The sequence below is a fragment of the Ammospiza caudacuta genome, chromosome 10 (genome assembly GCF_027887145.1).
Source record: "Ammospiza caudacuta isolate bAmmCau1 chromosome 10, bAmmCau1.pri, whole genome shotgun sequence".
Taxonomy (NCBI): Eukaryota; Metazoa; Chordata; class Aves; order Passeriformes; family Passerellidae; genus Ammospiza; species Ammospiza caudacuta.
In genome coordinates, this window is record NC_080602.1 from 6,283,885 (window position 1) to 6,299,577 (window position 15,693).

Below are 15,693 nucleotides of genomic sequence, written 5' to 3' on the forward strand. Positions count from 1 at the left end.
GCCATGACTAGGAAGGGCAATGGAGAGAGCAGGGGCAGATGCACACCCTTCCTTAGGATTTCGTCATTTTTGGCACAGCTCAAAAGGCAAATCCAGAGGTTTCCAACTCAGCGCTTCCTCAGCCTTCTGGAGAACATCTCGCCTTCACCAGCCCAGCATTTTGGAGAGGTTTTCCCGCACATGTGGAGGCTTGCTGGCAGCACATTCCTTCAGCTGGGTGCCCATCACCTTGCAGAGGGCAGAGGCCAGCTTGGTGGCCACGGTGCGGACGCTGGCGCTCCGCACAGGCAGCGCCTTGTTCTCCAGGCAGGACCAGAGCACGGGCAGGGCGTCGCGCTGGGCGACTTCAGGGCTCCTGGCATGAACCCCCTGCACAAGCACTGCCGGGACAGAGACACAGCTCCTTACCCACCAGCCTCCCTGCAACAAGGATCTGCCTCTGCTTCTGCTTCTTGCCAGCCTCTCTGGCCAAGAGCAGCAAAACAGCACCCAGAGCCCCTTGGTCCAGAAAGGGGCAAAGCAGCTGAGCATCCTGGAAACAGAACCACCCACCCCTCAGCACTAACTGCTCTCACCAGAGCCTTGTCCCTGCGGCAGACTTCCTACCTTTACTAAATTATTTCACAATCTCTGCATAAACAATGAATGAAATGTCCAATTGCCTTTGATTTCCATTAAGAAGTTGTCTAAACCCACACTGAAGATTTGGAAATGCACCATAGAGAGGAAATGGAGAGATTTCTAATAAAAGGGATGATTCCATTTTTGTAACTTTGATGCCAAGTGCCAAATGTCTAATCTGGCTCTTCCCTGTGCTCAGTGGCACACAGCAAAGGGCAGGGTTAGAACACACCTCAAAACTCCAGCCCACCAGAGATGGCTGCTGCCTGACAGCTGGATGAGAAACATCAGTGACCAGCTGGGGTCTTTGGCAGAATGCTTTTGGGGCTTCCAACAAGGAGCTGTTTCAAACCTCAGGGTGTCTTAGATAATTACTCAGACCCCATTGCCTTGGCATTTGGGCATCTCCACATTTTAATGCCACTTCCCCTCTCAATCTTAATGGCATTTTTTCTTATGATGTCCACTTGAATAAGGGCATAGAGAAAGAAAAATGCTACACAGGGGACTCAAATATAACCAAAACACGAGTGTTTTCTCATGTTGTCTCTGAAATATCTCTGCTCATTTTCTGAACTGAACTATATCAAACACAGACAAAAAGTTACTACCAACAGGCTTCTTGCATGGCAGATTTGGCTGAGAGATCAAAACCTGAAATGCTTTGGAGACCATTCTTGTTTTCTGATCAGACAAAATGTTATCTAGCAGCCATTTAATATTCTGTGGTGGAAGAGACTTAATTTTCTCTATGCTGTTAATCCACCAGCAGTCAGCAACAATGAAAGAGCTCCTACAAGTACCCAAAACCAATTCTGCTTAGCAGGAAAGGGTTATGGAACCCATTTTAAAATGGGAATTCATTTGAGTTTAAATGCAATTAAAGACATTGGTGACTACTGAACAGGAGGAGCACCTGTCTGTTCCTACTATATTGCAGAGAGAGCATCTGCTCTTTCTAAAGTACTCCAAATTTATGGTTAAATCGTTTTTTTGAAAAAGATGACCTCTTTTTCAAAGAACAGCTAAACTAAATTCCCTGTTGCTGGAGATGTACTTTATTAAAATGCTCTTTAAAGGGCCTTTGACATTCCCAATCACTGAACATGCCCTTTTGAGATTCCTAATGAAGACACAAAGTGTATTAAACCTTGCATTCAAAGATGTTGGCATAATTAGCAGTGGATTTAGCCCCAGTTGAAGCAAGGCTATCAATCATCTTCTCTGCTATATATTGAGATTATCCTTTTTCCATTCCTTGGCTCTGGCTGACACAGCAAGCTCCTCTGAGGAATCAATTATCAGCTGCATTTGTAGCATTTTGGGCAGCGCTGACCCAGGCAGACACTGTTTGCACACCCTGAAAGGCTCAGTCCAAGGCCCCTCTGACAGCACAGGCAGGAGCCTCAGCACTCTGCTTCTGTCCCTGTGCCCCAGAGGCTGCCTTGCACTAAACCCGTGCCTCTGGTACCTCTGTTGAGTTCTGACCTAAGCTGTGACTCCCAGGCCCTGCACGGTTCAGCCTCAAAACTTTCCAAGAGAAAAACAAGAATTCTGTGAGGACAAAACAAACTGATGCCCTGAAACAGCATTGGCCACCATTTCCCCTCAAAGATCACAGATGCCCCTGAGCTCCCCAGAGAGGAGCCAGCTGGGGCATTTTTAGCCCTCCCTTTGCTGGAGGTGGTTCTGAGATGCCCCAGTGAGAGCTCAGCCCCAGGCCGAGCGCCGCCCCCATCTCAGGTGCTGCCCAGCTCTGCAGCAGCCAGGGAAAACCTGCCAAACCCACCTGCCTTGGCCATGGGGCAGCAGGGACACGCTCAGCACCTCCTGGTTTGGAGGAGCTGCTCTGCTGTCTGCTCACAGGCATTCCCTGTAAATGCTCCCTGGGAAGAGCTCTGGGCTCAGAAGGGGAGGCCAAGCCTGTGATACGCTCGGTGACATCCAGCAGGGCTTGGCCACTCAGGTGATTCCATTGGTAGCTGAACTCTTTCAGCAGGGACACTTCATCTACAAGGGAAACACACGTTTCTGCTCACTTTTCTTAGGTCATAGGAGAAAGGGCAGGGCCAACCCCATGTTATAAAATAAAGTACATTTCTGTGGATTTTTGAATCCTTTTCTTCTTTCCTTCCAGCCTACTTGGCAGGGTTTTAAATTCCAAAATAAAAGCTCTCCTTTTGTCGGTTTCTCGGCTGTTTTATGGCCTGGAAAGGCTCGGGGATGGTCTTGGGCATCCCGCGCTCCAAAGGATGAAAAGTGGCTTCAGGTTTTTTCTCGGTCTTCAGTGTTTATTAGTTGTTTATCTAAAAGATTTTCTCTCGGCCCGACAGAGGTCTGCACAGCAAGTCAGCCATGAGCACACTGAGAGCCCCCTATCTTTATACTCAAAATTATGTATACAATATTTATCAATTTTCCCCAATACCTTCTACCCTTATTAACCGGTGCACTTTTAGTAATAACCAATCCCAAAGTGCCAACATCACCACAGAAGATGGAGGCTAAGAAGAAGAAGAAGAAGAACAGGACACGCCCCAATTCCTCCATCTTACTTCTTTAGACCCCCTGTACAGAAATCCTAAACCCCGTGTTTCACACTCTAATTAACTTATCCCTTCACCATTCACCCAGTGAAATCCTCCCATCCTCATACAGGTGTCGTCTCCCGTGTAGGATCAAAGTCCTGCCACCAGACACTTCTGGCAACATTCCAGGACTCCCGAGCCCCCCAAGGGTGGTCTCACTCTGCACATGAGTCCTGAGGTGCTGAGATCCCACATCCTTTCACATTTGTAAATCCAAAGTTGTTTGTTGTAGCTGGAGCTGTGTTAAAACATTTCACATCAGGGACCTCAGGAGTTCAGTCACATGGAAGCAGCGAAAAGGTTTTGCATCCCAGAGCACAAAGGAAGAGCCCCATACTTGGGTCACAGAAAGGCACTGAGTCAGGCAGTTCCTGAGTTCACAGAGCAGCTGGGGAGGAGAAAGTGGAAGCTCCCCTTGAAGACCTGCCTCTTCAACACTCCTTTTTTCAGACATATTTCCCCACTGCAGCATTCTCAGAGCTGAGATAAATGTGTGTGGCAAAGGAATTTAGAGCAGCCCTTGCCTATGTAGTTAATTGCTGTGGCCATCTTGCCCCACGCAAAACAACACGTGGAACAAGGCACCATTGACAGCTGGGTTTATACCTGTTTGTTCTAAAGAAATGAACTTGGTGAATCACAAGTTCCCCTTTGAACATAGAAGACAAAGAAGAAAAGTGTAAAATAGGCAGCTAATGCCTCTAATGTAGAGCCTCCCAGGTGGCTGCCCTGCAGAAGCTCTGATGGGTCAGTGTCCCTTCATGCCAACAGCAAAGCTGTTCATTTGGGAAGTCAGACGGGGCCCAAGCAAACTCCAAACTCCCTTTGCCCCTGAACTGTAGCAGAGCTGCAGTCCAGGACTTGCTCTTCAGACAAGCAGCACAGAGCCAAGGGCTCCTGGGACTGTTGGGAAATGCTGATCCCATTCCAGCCTGTTGGGGATGGTGCATAAGGACTGCACCTGCACAGCCTCTGGTGGGTGTCAGCTGCAGTGTTCCCCAGACAAGAGCAGCTGTCGAGGCACTCAGCGCTCTCTTGTGCAGGAGAGACAGAGACGAAGCTGAGGAGAGTCCCTGCCAGGGCTCAGCCTTACCCAAATGAGCAATGGATTCTCCCAGTGCTTTCACAGCTGCCCCACGAACCCTGCGATCCTTTGAGTTCAGGTTCTTTGTTATTCTTTCCACCAAACCAATGATCACCGGGTTCAAGGCATCTTTCAGGGCCCCTGTGATTTCAGCCATCACGTCCAGCACCCTATGCTTCACTTTCTTGTGGCTGTCAGATATTCTCAGGACAAAATAATCAAAAATCTGTGAAGAGAACAAGCAATGTGAAAGCTGGATTCAAATGCCCCTGTTTGAAGAGTGGCTGTAGCAGTCAGCAATGTCAAAGATGAAAGTGATCCTTTCTGTCAGGTCAGCACTCGCTTGCACAATTTCTCTGTTTTCCTGTGGGCCACTCAATGGAATGGTGGCACAGCCTCATGCTGGTTGAAAGATTTTCTTCTGTTTTTAGGAGGTTTGGCTGGGGACTGAATGGTTGCTATGGTATTTCTCTCCATCTATAAATCATTAAATCAATTCCATTTATTAATGCTAAAGAGTACCTTTGCTTTGAATGGAAGCAGATGTTTACAATGCCTGGTTTTCTATACAGTTGCCTCAAGTACTGAGGGCAATTATGATTTTGCCAAAACAATGGCTGGAGGAGATCTAAGTTTTCTTTGTTTGTCTCAGAGCCAGTGTCTGGAGAAGACCAGGGCCCTGATCAGCTCTTCCAGGATCCAGACAATTTCTCTAAGTAACAGGTGGACTTCTGAAATGTAATGTGCTGTACAGCTCTCATTAGAGCAGGTTCAGTCCCTTGATAGCCTCATTATCAGGCAGCTTTCCCTGGAGAAAGGGAAAAAGCAGCTACTGGGAGGAGAAGGCAGAGATGAGTCCTTAGCTGTTTTCCTCCTTTTCCAAAGAGAAAAAAAGACCCCCAAGAAGGGTGAGCACTGTCTTTACCAAGAGGAATAGGAACAAGGATGGAAATGAGTAGCCAGAGCTGTGCCTGTGTAAGACAAGATGGAGTATATAGAAGTATTCTTAAATAAAACAACTGGGTTTAAACCAACCCAGCCTGATACTTCTCTTCCTTGTGCAAACCCATTTTTGGTCTAGAGAACAATTGCCATGCTTTCAGGGGCTGGATTCCCTTCACTTCACCCAGCTGGGAGTAGGAGAGAGCAGCAGTTACACCAGCAGAAAATTCTGCCATCATCTGATGAACAGCATCAATAGGCACCTGCCAGACAAATACAGCTGGACTGAAATAACTTGTCCTGAAGCCTGGACCTGAATTACATTTGTCTGGGTGAGAGGGACCAGCGTGTCCCAAACAGCCAGGACAGAGTGCCAAGACACACTGAATTAACTTTGCTGCTACAGGCTTTGGAAAGGAGCTAAAGGAAAGTAGCAGCGAAGATACCCTACATACTTGGGCAATGTTGGTGGAGATGAGCTGGGGGCTGGTTTTGCACAGGTCTAGGAGGAGTTCCACTCCTTCCATCCGTGCCTGAAACCCCTTGGCTTCCAGGAGATGGTGAAGCTTCTGGAGCAGCTCCGTTTCTTCCACAGCTGGAGGTGACGTGACCTGGGCTTTTGCACGGGGTAGGAGGTGTCCATCAGAGGGAGATTTCACCCTGGAAAATAAAACCAAATGAGGACCTGGTGGTGATAATTATCGTAGCATGGCATCCCCATAGTGGAAATAATTAACACTGACTCCATGATTCCAGAAGGCTGATCAATCACTCTATTATACTGTACTGTACTATACTATACTATACTATACTATACTATACCATACTATGCTGAAACTCATTGCCCTCACAGACAGTCTGATACAGACAGACCAGACTGGGCAACTGAATCCAAAACACCATCACCAGTGGCCAATTAAGAAATTACCCTTTGGTAAACAAATCTCCATAACACATTCCAGGTGTTCACAACAACAGGTGCAGCAAGTGAGGATAAGAATTGTTTCTCATTCTTTTCTCTGATCTTCTCACAGCCTTCCCCAGAAAAATGCCCTGGGAAAGTTGTGCCTGCTGCTCTCTATGGAGACAGTTGCAGCCACAGACAATACCTGCAGTTAATTGTGAGCAGAACATCTTGAGCAGCTTTCCTAATTATGTGATTTCAAGCTGCAAAGTCATGGGGCTCTGAAGAACAACATGGACCTCATGACAATCATTACAGGAGACAATCTGCAAGTGACATTCTCACCAGTGCTCACTCAGGAAAGCCAAGGATGAGATGCATCTGATCTATCTTCAGATGGCTGCCAGGGCACACAGGTCACATTGCTTTGTGGAGAGAGACACTACTGCCAAGTTTAAATGCCTCCTCATATGGGACGTGTGTGTCTTAGAATAAGGGAACTCATCACTCTGGAGAAGTGTCTCTACAACCAGGCATGACAATCTGGAAAAGTAGCTAGATGCATTCTGAACAGATAAACAGGGCCATATTTGAAAGATTCAGAAAATCAGTAAGAGAGATAAAAACAGAAGCCAGACATCCCAGAACTACACTCACATTTCATTTGCTTCCCTGGAGACCAGATGCACAGCTTCACAACCCCACCGGGAACAATTCTCCTGATCAACCTGTCTCTTCCATGACCACAGGAAGATGCCAGCTGTGCTACTGAGGCATGTGGTCACTTTCCTGCCACTGCTGAGCAGGACAGAGCTATATAAATCCCCTCTGCTATCAGAGGAGAACAGGTACAAGCAGCTCTGCAGCTGCCATGAAGAGACAGCAAGGAGCAAATTCCTGTCTTAAATGCTGATTGCAGCACAGGGGGAAATAAACCAAACATGCTGTCCATCAAGCAGATTACATGGAGGACAGGAATATCAAGGCAAAAAGTCCACATTCAGATACCTGTTGACTCAAGTTGTTCAGGAATTGCCTTGCTCCTTACTACTCAAACTTGGCACTGTTTGAGGGTAAGGAAACCATGATTCCGCCAGGCCAAACCACACGGATGAGAACTGCATCTTTGTGGAATGGCATCTTGCTTCCAGACTGAGATTTCTCATCAAAACACCCATCTGAAAACGACTCCACTCAGGTGAAAAAAAGCCCTGTTTGAATTTACTTGTCCCAAGTCATGCAGCAGAAACTTGGCTCTCTCCCAGCCTCCACAACACTGCCCTTGCCACTGCACTGGATCGTCTGAGCTGCCACCAGTGGGTGTCTGTTTGTCTCTCCATTTTTGTGGAAACCCCTCCAGAGAAGTTGTGTTCAGCACAATGCACAAGTAGACATTTTTTATCCTAGAGCATTGTAGGGAAAGGAAACAATCTGTGGCATTGGTCATCTCTGCCAGACAGTTTTTCCTGAGGAAGAGGCATGTAAAGCTTGCCATGTGCTTTGTCACATCTGACAAAAGTGCTCAGTACCGTTTGCCAGCAGACAATGTGGCCTGGGGCTCCTCTGAGCCATCGTTCCTCTCCTTCACCGGCTCCTTGACAGATGGGCCTTCAGCCTTCTGGTTTTCCATCCCCGACAAGGACACAGAGAAACCCCATCAATCTTTAGAATATAAAACAGGAAATTCCCTGTTTAAAACACAAGTTAAAACAAGGATCACTGCTACCAAGGCTTAGGGAAACATTTCCTAACTTACAGATGGAAACAGACCAGAGATTCAGTGATGCCAACTCTTTGTTTTGAATAGCCCAAGGCAGGTTATGGGTGCTACCAGACTCAGCAGCAGTCTAAAATCCCAAATTCCTTAGTCTTGAGCAGAAATGGGAATAATGCAAACTGGCAGGCAATTAGTGTTTGTGAAGGAAGCAGCAGAACAAACTGGACTCTTTGGGGGTTGGCCCAGTGTGTTGGAAGTTGATTTGGTTCAACACTCACTCTCCCTGTGCCTGCACAAAGGCAGGCTCCCTTCTATAACGTCAATAGAAAAAATAAAATCCCTCCCCCCCAAACAAATAAAGGATTTTCCCCTGGATGCTGCTGAATTCACCAAGCTTCTTCCAGCTCCACAGGGCTGGACAGCAGGGCAGTATTCCCAAAAGACAGACAGTCATTGTAGTAACTAGGCTTGACCTGGACATCTTTTGTAAATTTGGGAATTTTCTTGGCACTACTACTTCCAGTGTCCTTTGCAAAGACTCTGTTATCTTCAGAAGCACAATTCTCACTTAATTGCTTTACAGGGGGCAGAGTAGGGAGAGCATGGTGGGGGTTACTCTTAAATGTAAACCCATTTTCTCCTCTTTCCCTTTCCTCTTTGTGACCGATATTTAAAATATTCAAAACCCCACTTTTCCCTAAAAATATCAGTTCCTTTGTGGTCTGCAGATGAACAGGCTGAGGATTAACAGCTCATTCGCAGGAGCAAAATGATTCAGCAGAAGAGGAATGAGCTAAAGACAGATTGGGTATGTTTGATCTCATATCAGCAGTGGCAATACTTGCACAAAGGAGACATTTCTCCTGCCCAGCACTTACTTTCTTCTTAATTCTTGTCAGAATATCTTCCAGGTCACGGGGGGAAAGAGATTGTTCCAAAAGTGTTGTAAATTGTTGATGATTGAGCAACATCTTCACCATCTCCTGTCCATAATGCCTAAGGAAGGAAGGAAGGAAGGAAGTGAAAGAAAAGTGAACAAACACAGGAAGAGCGTAAAAAGAAAAGGCTGATACCTTAAACTCATCAGGTGCAATCTCTGCACGAGAAGGCATTGCCTACTCAGCAAAGAGGGAGATTTCCCTCACTTGACACTGCACAGTGCTGTCAGCTGAACACAAGAGGCAAGAGGAGAATGTGGGGCAACAGAAAAATACCATTTCACTCTGAAACTGGGGGTGTGCTTCTGTGGCATCAAAGCATCCCAGAGACCAAGCAAAACACATCTGCTTTGTTGTCAGAGCCTGTTAGCAGTGTCTTGCTGCCATTGCAAAATAATTTGCCTTTCTTTAACTGGCAGGGAAGCCAGGAAAAAACACCTCATGCATCCTCTTGATAATTCTACACTCTGTGTATGCACAGGGACAGCTAGTTGCTCTGGTGTTCTTGGCAGCTATTCATGGGAATTTCATCACCAAAGGAAGGGGATTTTGGTGGTTTGGGTTGATTTTGCCACTAGGAAACCACAGTTTTCTTCAAGAAGAAATGTGGACCTCACTAAGCCACAGATAACAGCATTCTAGAAATCTGCAGAACAGGTTTAGAAAGACTGAATATGTTGGCTAAAGACCCCTGAAATATTTCTAGCAAAGTCTGAAGTTAATGGGAAATGGATGTTTGGGATCCTTCAGTGATGGACATTAGCCAACACTTTGGCTTTGTGTTGTGCACCTAAGGCCAAACAAAAGTGTTGGACTGGCTGATCTGAGCTCTTTTGATCTCAGTAAAGAATCCTTCAAGCCACAGGAAAAAGGTGGCAATGTTGCTTTTTGCTGGCCAACCTCAGGTTTCCCAGCACAGCCATTTGCCCAGGCAGCCCAGAGCAGTGGTCACAGTGCCAAGGCTGACAGAGCTCAAGAAGAGTTTGGACAATGCTCTCAAGCACATGGAGCGACTCTTGGGGTCACTGCACATGGCCAGGAGATGGACTCGATGACCCTGATGGACCCTTCCAACTCAGAATATTCCATGATTCTGTGACCCTTATTCACACCGTGAGGTAACTTCATATTCCCTTTAGTTTCCACTCTTGTGTGGTTTCACCTTTACAGCCAGACACAAAGCGGCTTTCCTGTTTTGGGAGGTGGAATGAAGATCATTACTTGTGTCCTTGTGGCAGTCCTGAGCAAGCTTCCCTGCCACGTGTGGCAGCCTCTCAGCCCTGGGGGTGCCTGCGAGCTGGGTGACTCCAATTCTCTCCACCAGGGACAGGAGGAGTTGGGCCGCACACTCGCGCACCGGGGCGGGGCGGCTGCTGGGGAGGAGAGAGCAAACCCTGGGCACAGGGACAAGGAGCAGCGGCAGCGCCGGCCTTGGCCAGAGCTGCTCCCTGCCCTTGCTGGGGGAAGGAGCCCGGGCTCTCCCTGCGCCTTCAGACACCTGCACAAGGCTCTGTCCTCAGCTAAACACAAAGGTAGCATTGCACACTAGGCCTGCCTGCACGGAAGAGGGAGGAATTCAGTCTCCCTGCACTGTCTGATACTCAGTTTCTTTCACAGTATTTACTCGGAGAAAGATTAAAGAAATAGATGACATATGAATAATTTAGAAATTAGGACAATTGATGCTGACCCATCAGAGGACACCCAGTACACAGAGCTACAGCAGGACTGAGGCTCTTTCCACCCATTTATCCCCAAATCTGCAGACCTTTGGAAAACAACAAATGCAGGGAAAACACGTGGTGGGCTGTGAAGTTGCAGAATATCCAGCAATGCAGCCTGTTTCTGCTGTGGGGCTTGGCAATGGATCCATCTGAATGTTTTACCCTATTGCAAAGCTGAGGAAAGGGTGGCAGGCAGTTTAGCCAGGCTGCCCTGTTCTAGAGAGTGTCTCTTGGGAACTATCAGGCCCAGCACCAACATTTAAGGCAGCATTTGCTCCAACTGTCCCATGGCTGTCAGCCTGTAGAGGTGCCTGTAAAGTGATTCATCTTCTAAAGGCTAACATGAAACATCAGTTTGCATAGAAAGTAGAGCTCTAAGCCAGGACAGTCATACAAGACTCCTTTGGCAGGAGCTGCACCTGCTGTGCAGGCTGTGCCACACCCAGCAGATTGTCCCCCATGTGCTCCACGCCCCAGCAAGGACCCTCCTCATTTCCCAAGTTAGTGGCATCATGAGGAGACATGGTTTTCCCAGGGCCTCTGTGGTTAGAGCTGTGAAATACCAAACACTGCTCACAGCTGCAATTGCCCCTCTGCCCACAAAAGCACAAGGCTCTATCCTTGGCCTTTGCAGGCACTTTCCCTTCCCCATCAGTCACCACATCTAGGAAAATCTGACAGACTGGGAGAACTCCAGGAAGCAGCAGGAAGCTGAGTCAGAGGAGCTTTAGTTTGGGTATCAGGAAAAAGGGTTTTTCACCCAGAGGGTGGCTGGGCACTGGAACAGGCTCCCCAGGGCAGTGGTCACAGCACCAAGCCTGACAGGGCTGAAGGAGCATTTGGACAGCAATCTCAGGAACTTGGTGTGACCCTTGGGCTGCTCTGGGCAAGGCCAGGAGCTGGACTCCATGGTCCTGATGGGCCCCTTCCAGCTCCCCATATTCTACACTTCTGTGATTCTGAGAACTGATGGGCTGCAGGAGGGCAGAAATAGGTGACGAGAGGACAGAAGTGAGGTTGGTTGGAGAATCAAGTCACTGAGTTCATAGAAGATGCAGGATACAGGAACCTTCCCTCCAACCATTCCCATTCTCTGTCTCATCCCTTCTCCCTCCCACACACACAAAGGTGAAGAATATCACTAAAAGAAGAAGAACCTACTTGACTCCCATGTCCATGAGAGCAGTCATTGCTCGTGCAGGAGTCACATTCTCCACCAGGATCCCCAGGGTCTGACTGGCTGCTTTCTGAACAAATTCTGGGGAGCTGGACACCATCTGGAGAAGGACCCGAGCAACCTCATCCACCTCAGAGTCCATGTCCTTCTTCAAGGTCACAGAGAGCTCTTTCAGAGTGACAATGGCAGAGCAGGACACCTTGGAACGGAGGTTGGTCACCTGGAGAAGCCATGAGGGGAAACATAAGAATTACGTTGGAAAGAAAACCAGTTGCCTTCAGGAGAAGTCCCAGGAAATGACAACACATCCCACTGGGTCCAGGGGAACGTACAAGTACAGGAAGAGCAGGAGAGCACAAGCACAGAAAGGCACTTACTCTGGCACCAATTTCTGGCCTCAGACCTGCTCACTGTGGGCCTAAAATAAAAATTTCATTCAGTGTTCTACTTAACACTTCTAAAATATCCACAGCTTTCATTTTAGGTCCTTTTACTAGAAAATTAAAGCAAGGGCTGCTTTCAAATCATCAAGGCACAAGTCATAAAGATAAAAGAGTCAGGTGCTCCTGTTCCAAAAAGCAACACCAGCAGTTGAAGCACTCAGCCAGGAAACAGAAAACACAGGCTCAGGTCTACAGAATAATTTGCATTGTTGAATTACAGCTTGGGCAGAAACTGGGACTCTGGGAAATAACATCATCAGTGTCTCAATTTCTGCCTTTTCACTCAAAGATGAGTGTCAGATACCCGACCTGCCAGTAAATACAGCTGCATGTGCCCACAGATCCTACAGACAGCTGACAGAAATTAGAAATATCAGGTCTAAAACCAGAAATGAAGGCAGACCCTGAGCACACATGGAGATGAACAAGCACATACCTACTCTACACACCGTGTATGAAGTATGGGGGACAATTCAGAACAATGTTCTCACCTCGCTGGTAACTGCCAAGCAAACCTCACGGAGGCTTCAAAGCAGGACCTCTGAATGGGACCCAGCCAGGTGTTGGATGGTGAAGAGTCCCTTCTCCTTCAGCTCCCTGAAAGGCAGAAGATTGATTTTTCTCTCCACCAAGGCAGCACCCTCTGAAATGAGCAGCACTGGGACAGGTACATAGAGGTGTCAGGGATGGGCAGGGGCGTTTGGAGCCTGCAGTTGCTCCTCAGCTTGGCCCCTCTCCTGCAGAGGCTGGTCCAGGCCAACACTTGGGTGGTGCTCCGGGGCCTGGAGCCAGGGGTGAGGTACCACATCTGTACCAGCTGTGCAGCAAGCCCGACGGTACCTCCATGGACGGCGTCTGGGGACCCTGGTCGCAGGCTCTGGCTGCAGAGACCCCCCACTCCTCCGGTGAGCAGCCATCCCCTCTGCAGGGTGCTGGAGCAACAGCAGGGAGGCACCCACGCCTGGGGCTGCAGGGCTGGGGGTCCTGTTGTAGCAAGGTGTGACTCCCAAGTTTTGGGGGGCCAAGGGGAAGCAGCCCCCTCCCTGTCCTGGCTCTCCCTGCCCAGGAGACATCGGGCTGTGCTGCAGAACCCCTGACCTGCGGCACGTGCGCTGCGAGCGGGGCTGGGACCCTGCAGAGCCCCACAGCTCCCACCAGCTCCTCTACCGGCCACCTCCGAGCGGGGCTGGCACAAGGTAAGGGGCATGGCAGGCAGGTGGCACCCATGCAGGCACATCCCAGAGACCACTGGTCCTGCTGCGTCCCAATATCCCACACTGGGCCCCTTGCCCATGCCCTGCTCTGTCCTGCCCTTCCACCACCAATCTCATACCCCCTCACCACATTGCACCTCCAACTACAAGCAGCAGTAGCTTTCCTGGGGAAGAGCAGGAGGACTGCTGGCTGTGGGTATGCTTTGGTGAGACACTCTGGCTCCCCACTCCTCCCACAGGGAAGATGCATGGCAACAGTGCGAGGAGGTAAGCAGGGGGGCACAGGGCACCTATGCCTGCACCTTCCAGCCCAAGGCTGGCAGTGCCATCTCTGTCCTGGTGAATGTCACCAGGACCCACATGCTGCCCACACTCAGCTACTTCAAGGAGCCCTTTTGGCTGCACCAGGCTGGTGAGTCCCAGTGCCACCGCAGCCCCTGCTTGGCTCACAGGGGACACAGTGTCCCCTGTCCCGTTTCACAGGAGCGACAAATGCCTATCCCCAACACCAGCAGTGCTCACAGATGCCCCACAGCTTGTGCAGGCAACAGCGTCGCAGGGCCGGCTGAGCCTGCAGTGGCTGCCGCCCCTGGAGCTGCCTGCAGAGTAGCTGGACTAACAGGTCCGCTGTGCCATGGAGAACAGCCATGACTGGAAGGCAAGGCCTGCCCAGGGTACCCCGAGCAGCGCTGCCCCCCTCCGCTGCTGACACACGGCAGGCGCGGGGTCGGGCCAAGCGGGACCCGCCCCTTGGTGCCAGCCCACAGCAGCCCTGCCTCCAGCTCGGCTCTGCCCCGCAGGTCCTGCAGGTTCCGCGAGCAGCGAGGAAAGAGGTCCTGGACCTGCGGCCAGGCTCCCGCTACCCCGCGCAGGTGCGGGCCCAGCCCAGCGGGCCGTGGTACCGGGGCAGCTGGAGCGCCGGGCCCAAACCCGTTGTGGTTGATGCCGTGGCCGATGCGGGTAAGGGGCAGGGCTGGAGGCTGCGGCCGCAGGAGCCACACGGCTGACGGCAAGAGGCGGACAGTGCTGGAAATGGGGAGGGGGGCACGGGGCAGGGGGCTGTGAGGGGCTCAGAGATGGTGGCTCTGGGAAAGGCTACAGTTCCGGCATTCCTCCTCCGATGCAGGCTGGCTCATCCCCAGTGTTACGGTGGTGCCGCTGCTCTTCTCAGCAGCGCTCCTGGGGCTGCGCTGCACCTTCCCCTCCCTCTACAGGTAAGGGCTGTGCCAGGGGCAGGCGGGGGGGTCCAGCACCAAGCCTGGGCACCTTGCATGGGGCATTAGGGCACCTCAAGTCTGAGGGTCAATTCGATGCCCCTTCCTGCGTACCCAGCAACATGAAGCAGAAACTCTGGCCGCCCGTTCCTGAGCTGCACCGTGCTCTGGGCAGCTTCCTCCAGGAAAGCAGCAAGCACGGCCAGGTGAGTGGGTGGGCAGGGCGACTCAGCTGCTCCCGGGGGCAGCTCGAAGGGCAGCCCCTAACGCGTCCACTCCATGTCGCCCCAGGCCATGCCTTCGACAAGCAGCCGCCGGAGGAGACCGTCCTGCCCTGCCTGCTGGAGGTGCTGCCCGGCCCGCGGCGTGAGGCGGGCCCGCCGCCGGAGCACGCTGGGGGCCGCCTGTCCAGCACCGACATCGCCAACCAGTCCTACCTGCTCATGAGCGGCTGGGAGCCGCGGGCAGCCACGACCGCCCCCACCCCGCCATAAACTCCTGTTCCCCCCGAGCCCCGGCCTGGTTCCTCCTGCGCCGCCGCGCCCCTGGCCCGGATCGCCTCACCTTAGCAAGAACGCCCCGCCCTGGTCCCGCCCGGTCCCGTCCCCGGTCCCGCCCTCGGTCCCGTCCCCGGTCCCGCCCCCGGTCCCGCCCCCTCACTTCACGCGCGGAGCGCTCCGCCCCGTCCCGCGGCTCAGCCAATCGCGTTGCGTCGCGCGGCCGTCGCCGGACAGTGCGCGGCCGGTGGGTGTGAAGCGGCCAAGCGCGGCCCCGTCCGCCCGCCGTTTGAAATGCTGCGGGGCGGCCGAGCGGCGGCGGCGCCGCGGAGGTGAGCGTGCCTCAGGGCCGGAGAGGCGGCCTGGAGGCGCAGTCCCGAGAGGGGAGGCTGTGGTGAGGCGGGCAGGGGAAGGGAGAATGTCGATTATCGGAGGGAGCCCCAAAGAGCGGCTGGAAGAGGTGCCGGCTGATCAAGGAGCCCCGAGGAGCGGAGGGAGGGCGTATCGGCTGACGGAGTGTCCCGAGGAGCGCCTGGGGAGAGTGGGGGTGTGCTTTGGCGGGGAGGAGCGGCCGGAGCGCTTGCACGGTCCGGTGGGGGGAGGCCGGCGGGGCTGTCGGAGTAGGTTCAG

The 15,693-nt window shown here is 51.5% G+C and overlaps 1 pseudogene; it reads left to right on the top strand.

The window, feature by feature from the left end:
- The first annotated feature begins 12,558 nt into the window (after window positions 1-12,558).
- LOC131561681 (thrombopoietin receptor-like) lies at window positions 12,559-15,060 on the top strand (annotated as a pseudogene).
- The last annotated feature ends 633 nt before the right edge of the window (window positions 15,061-15,693 follow it).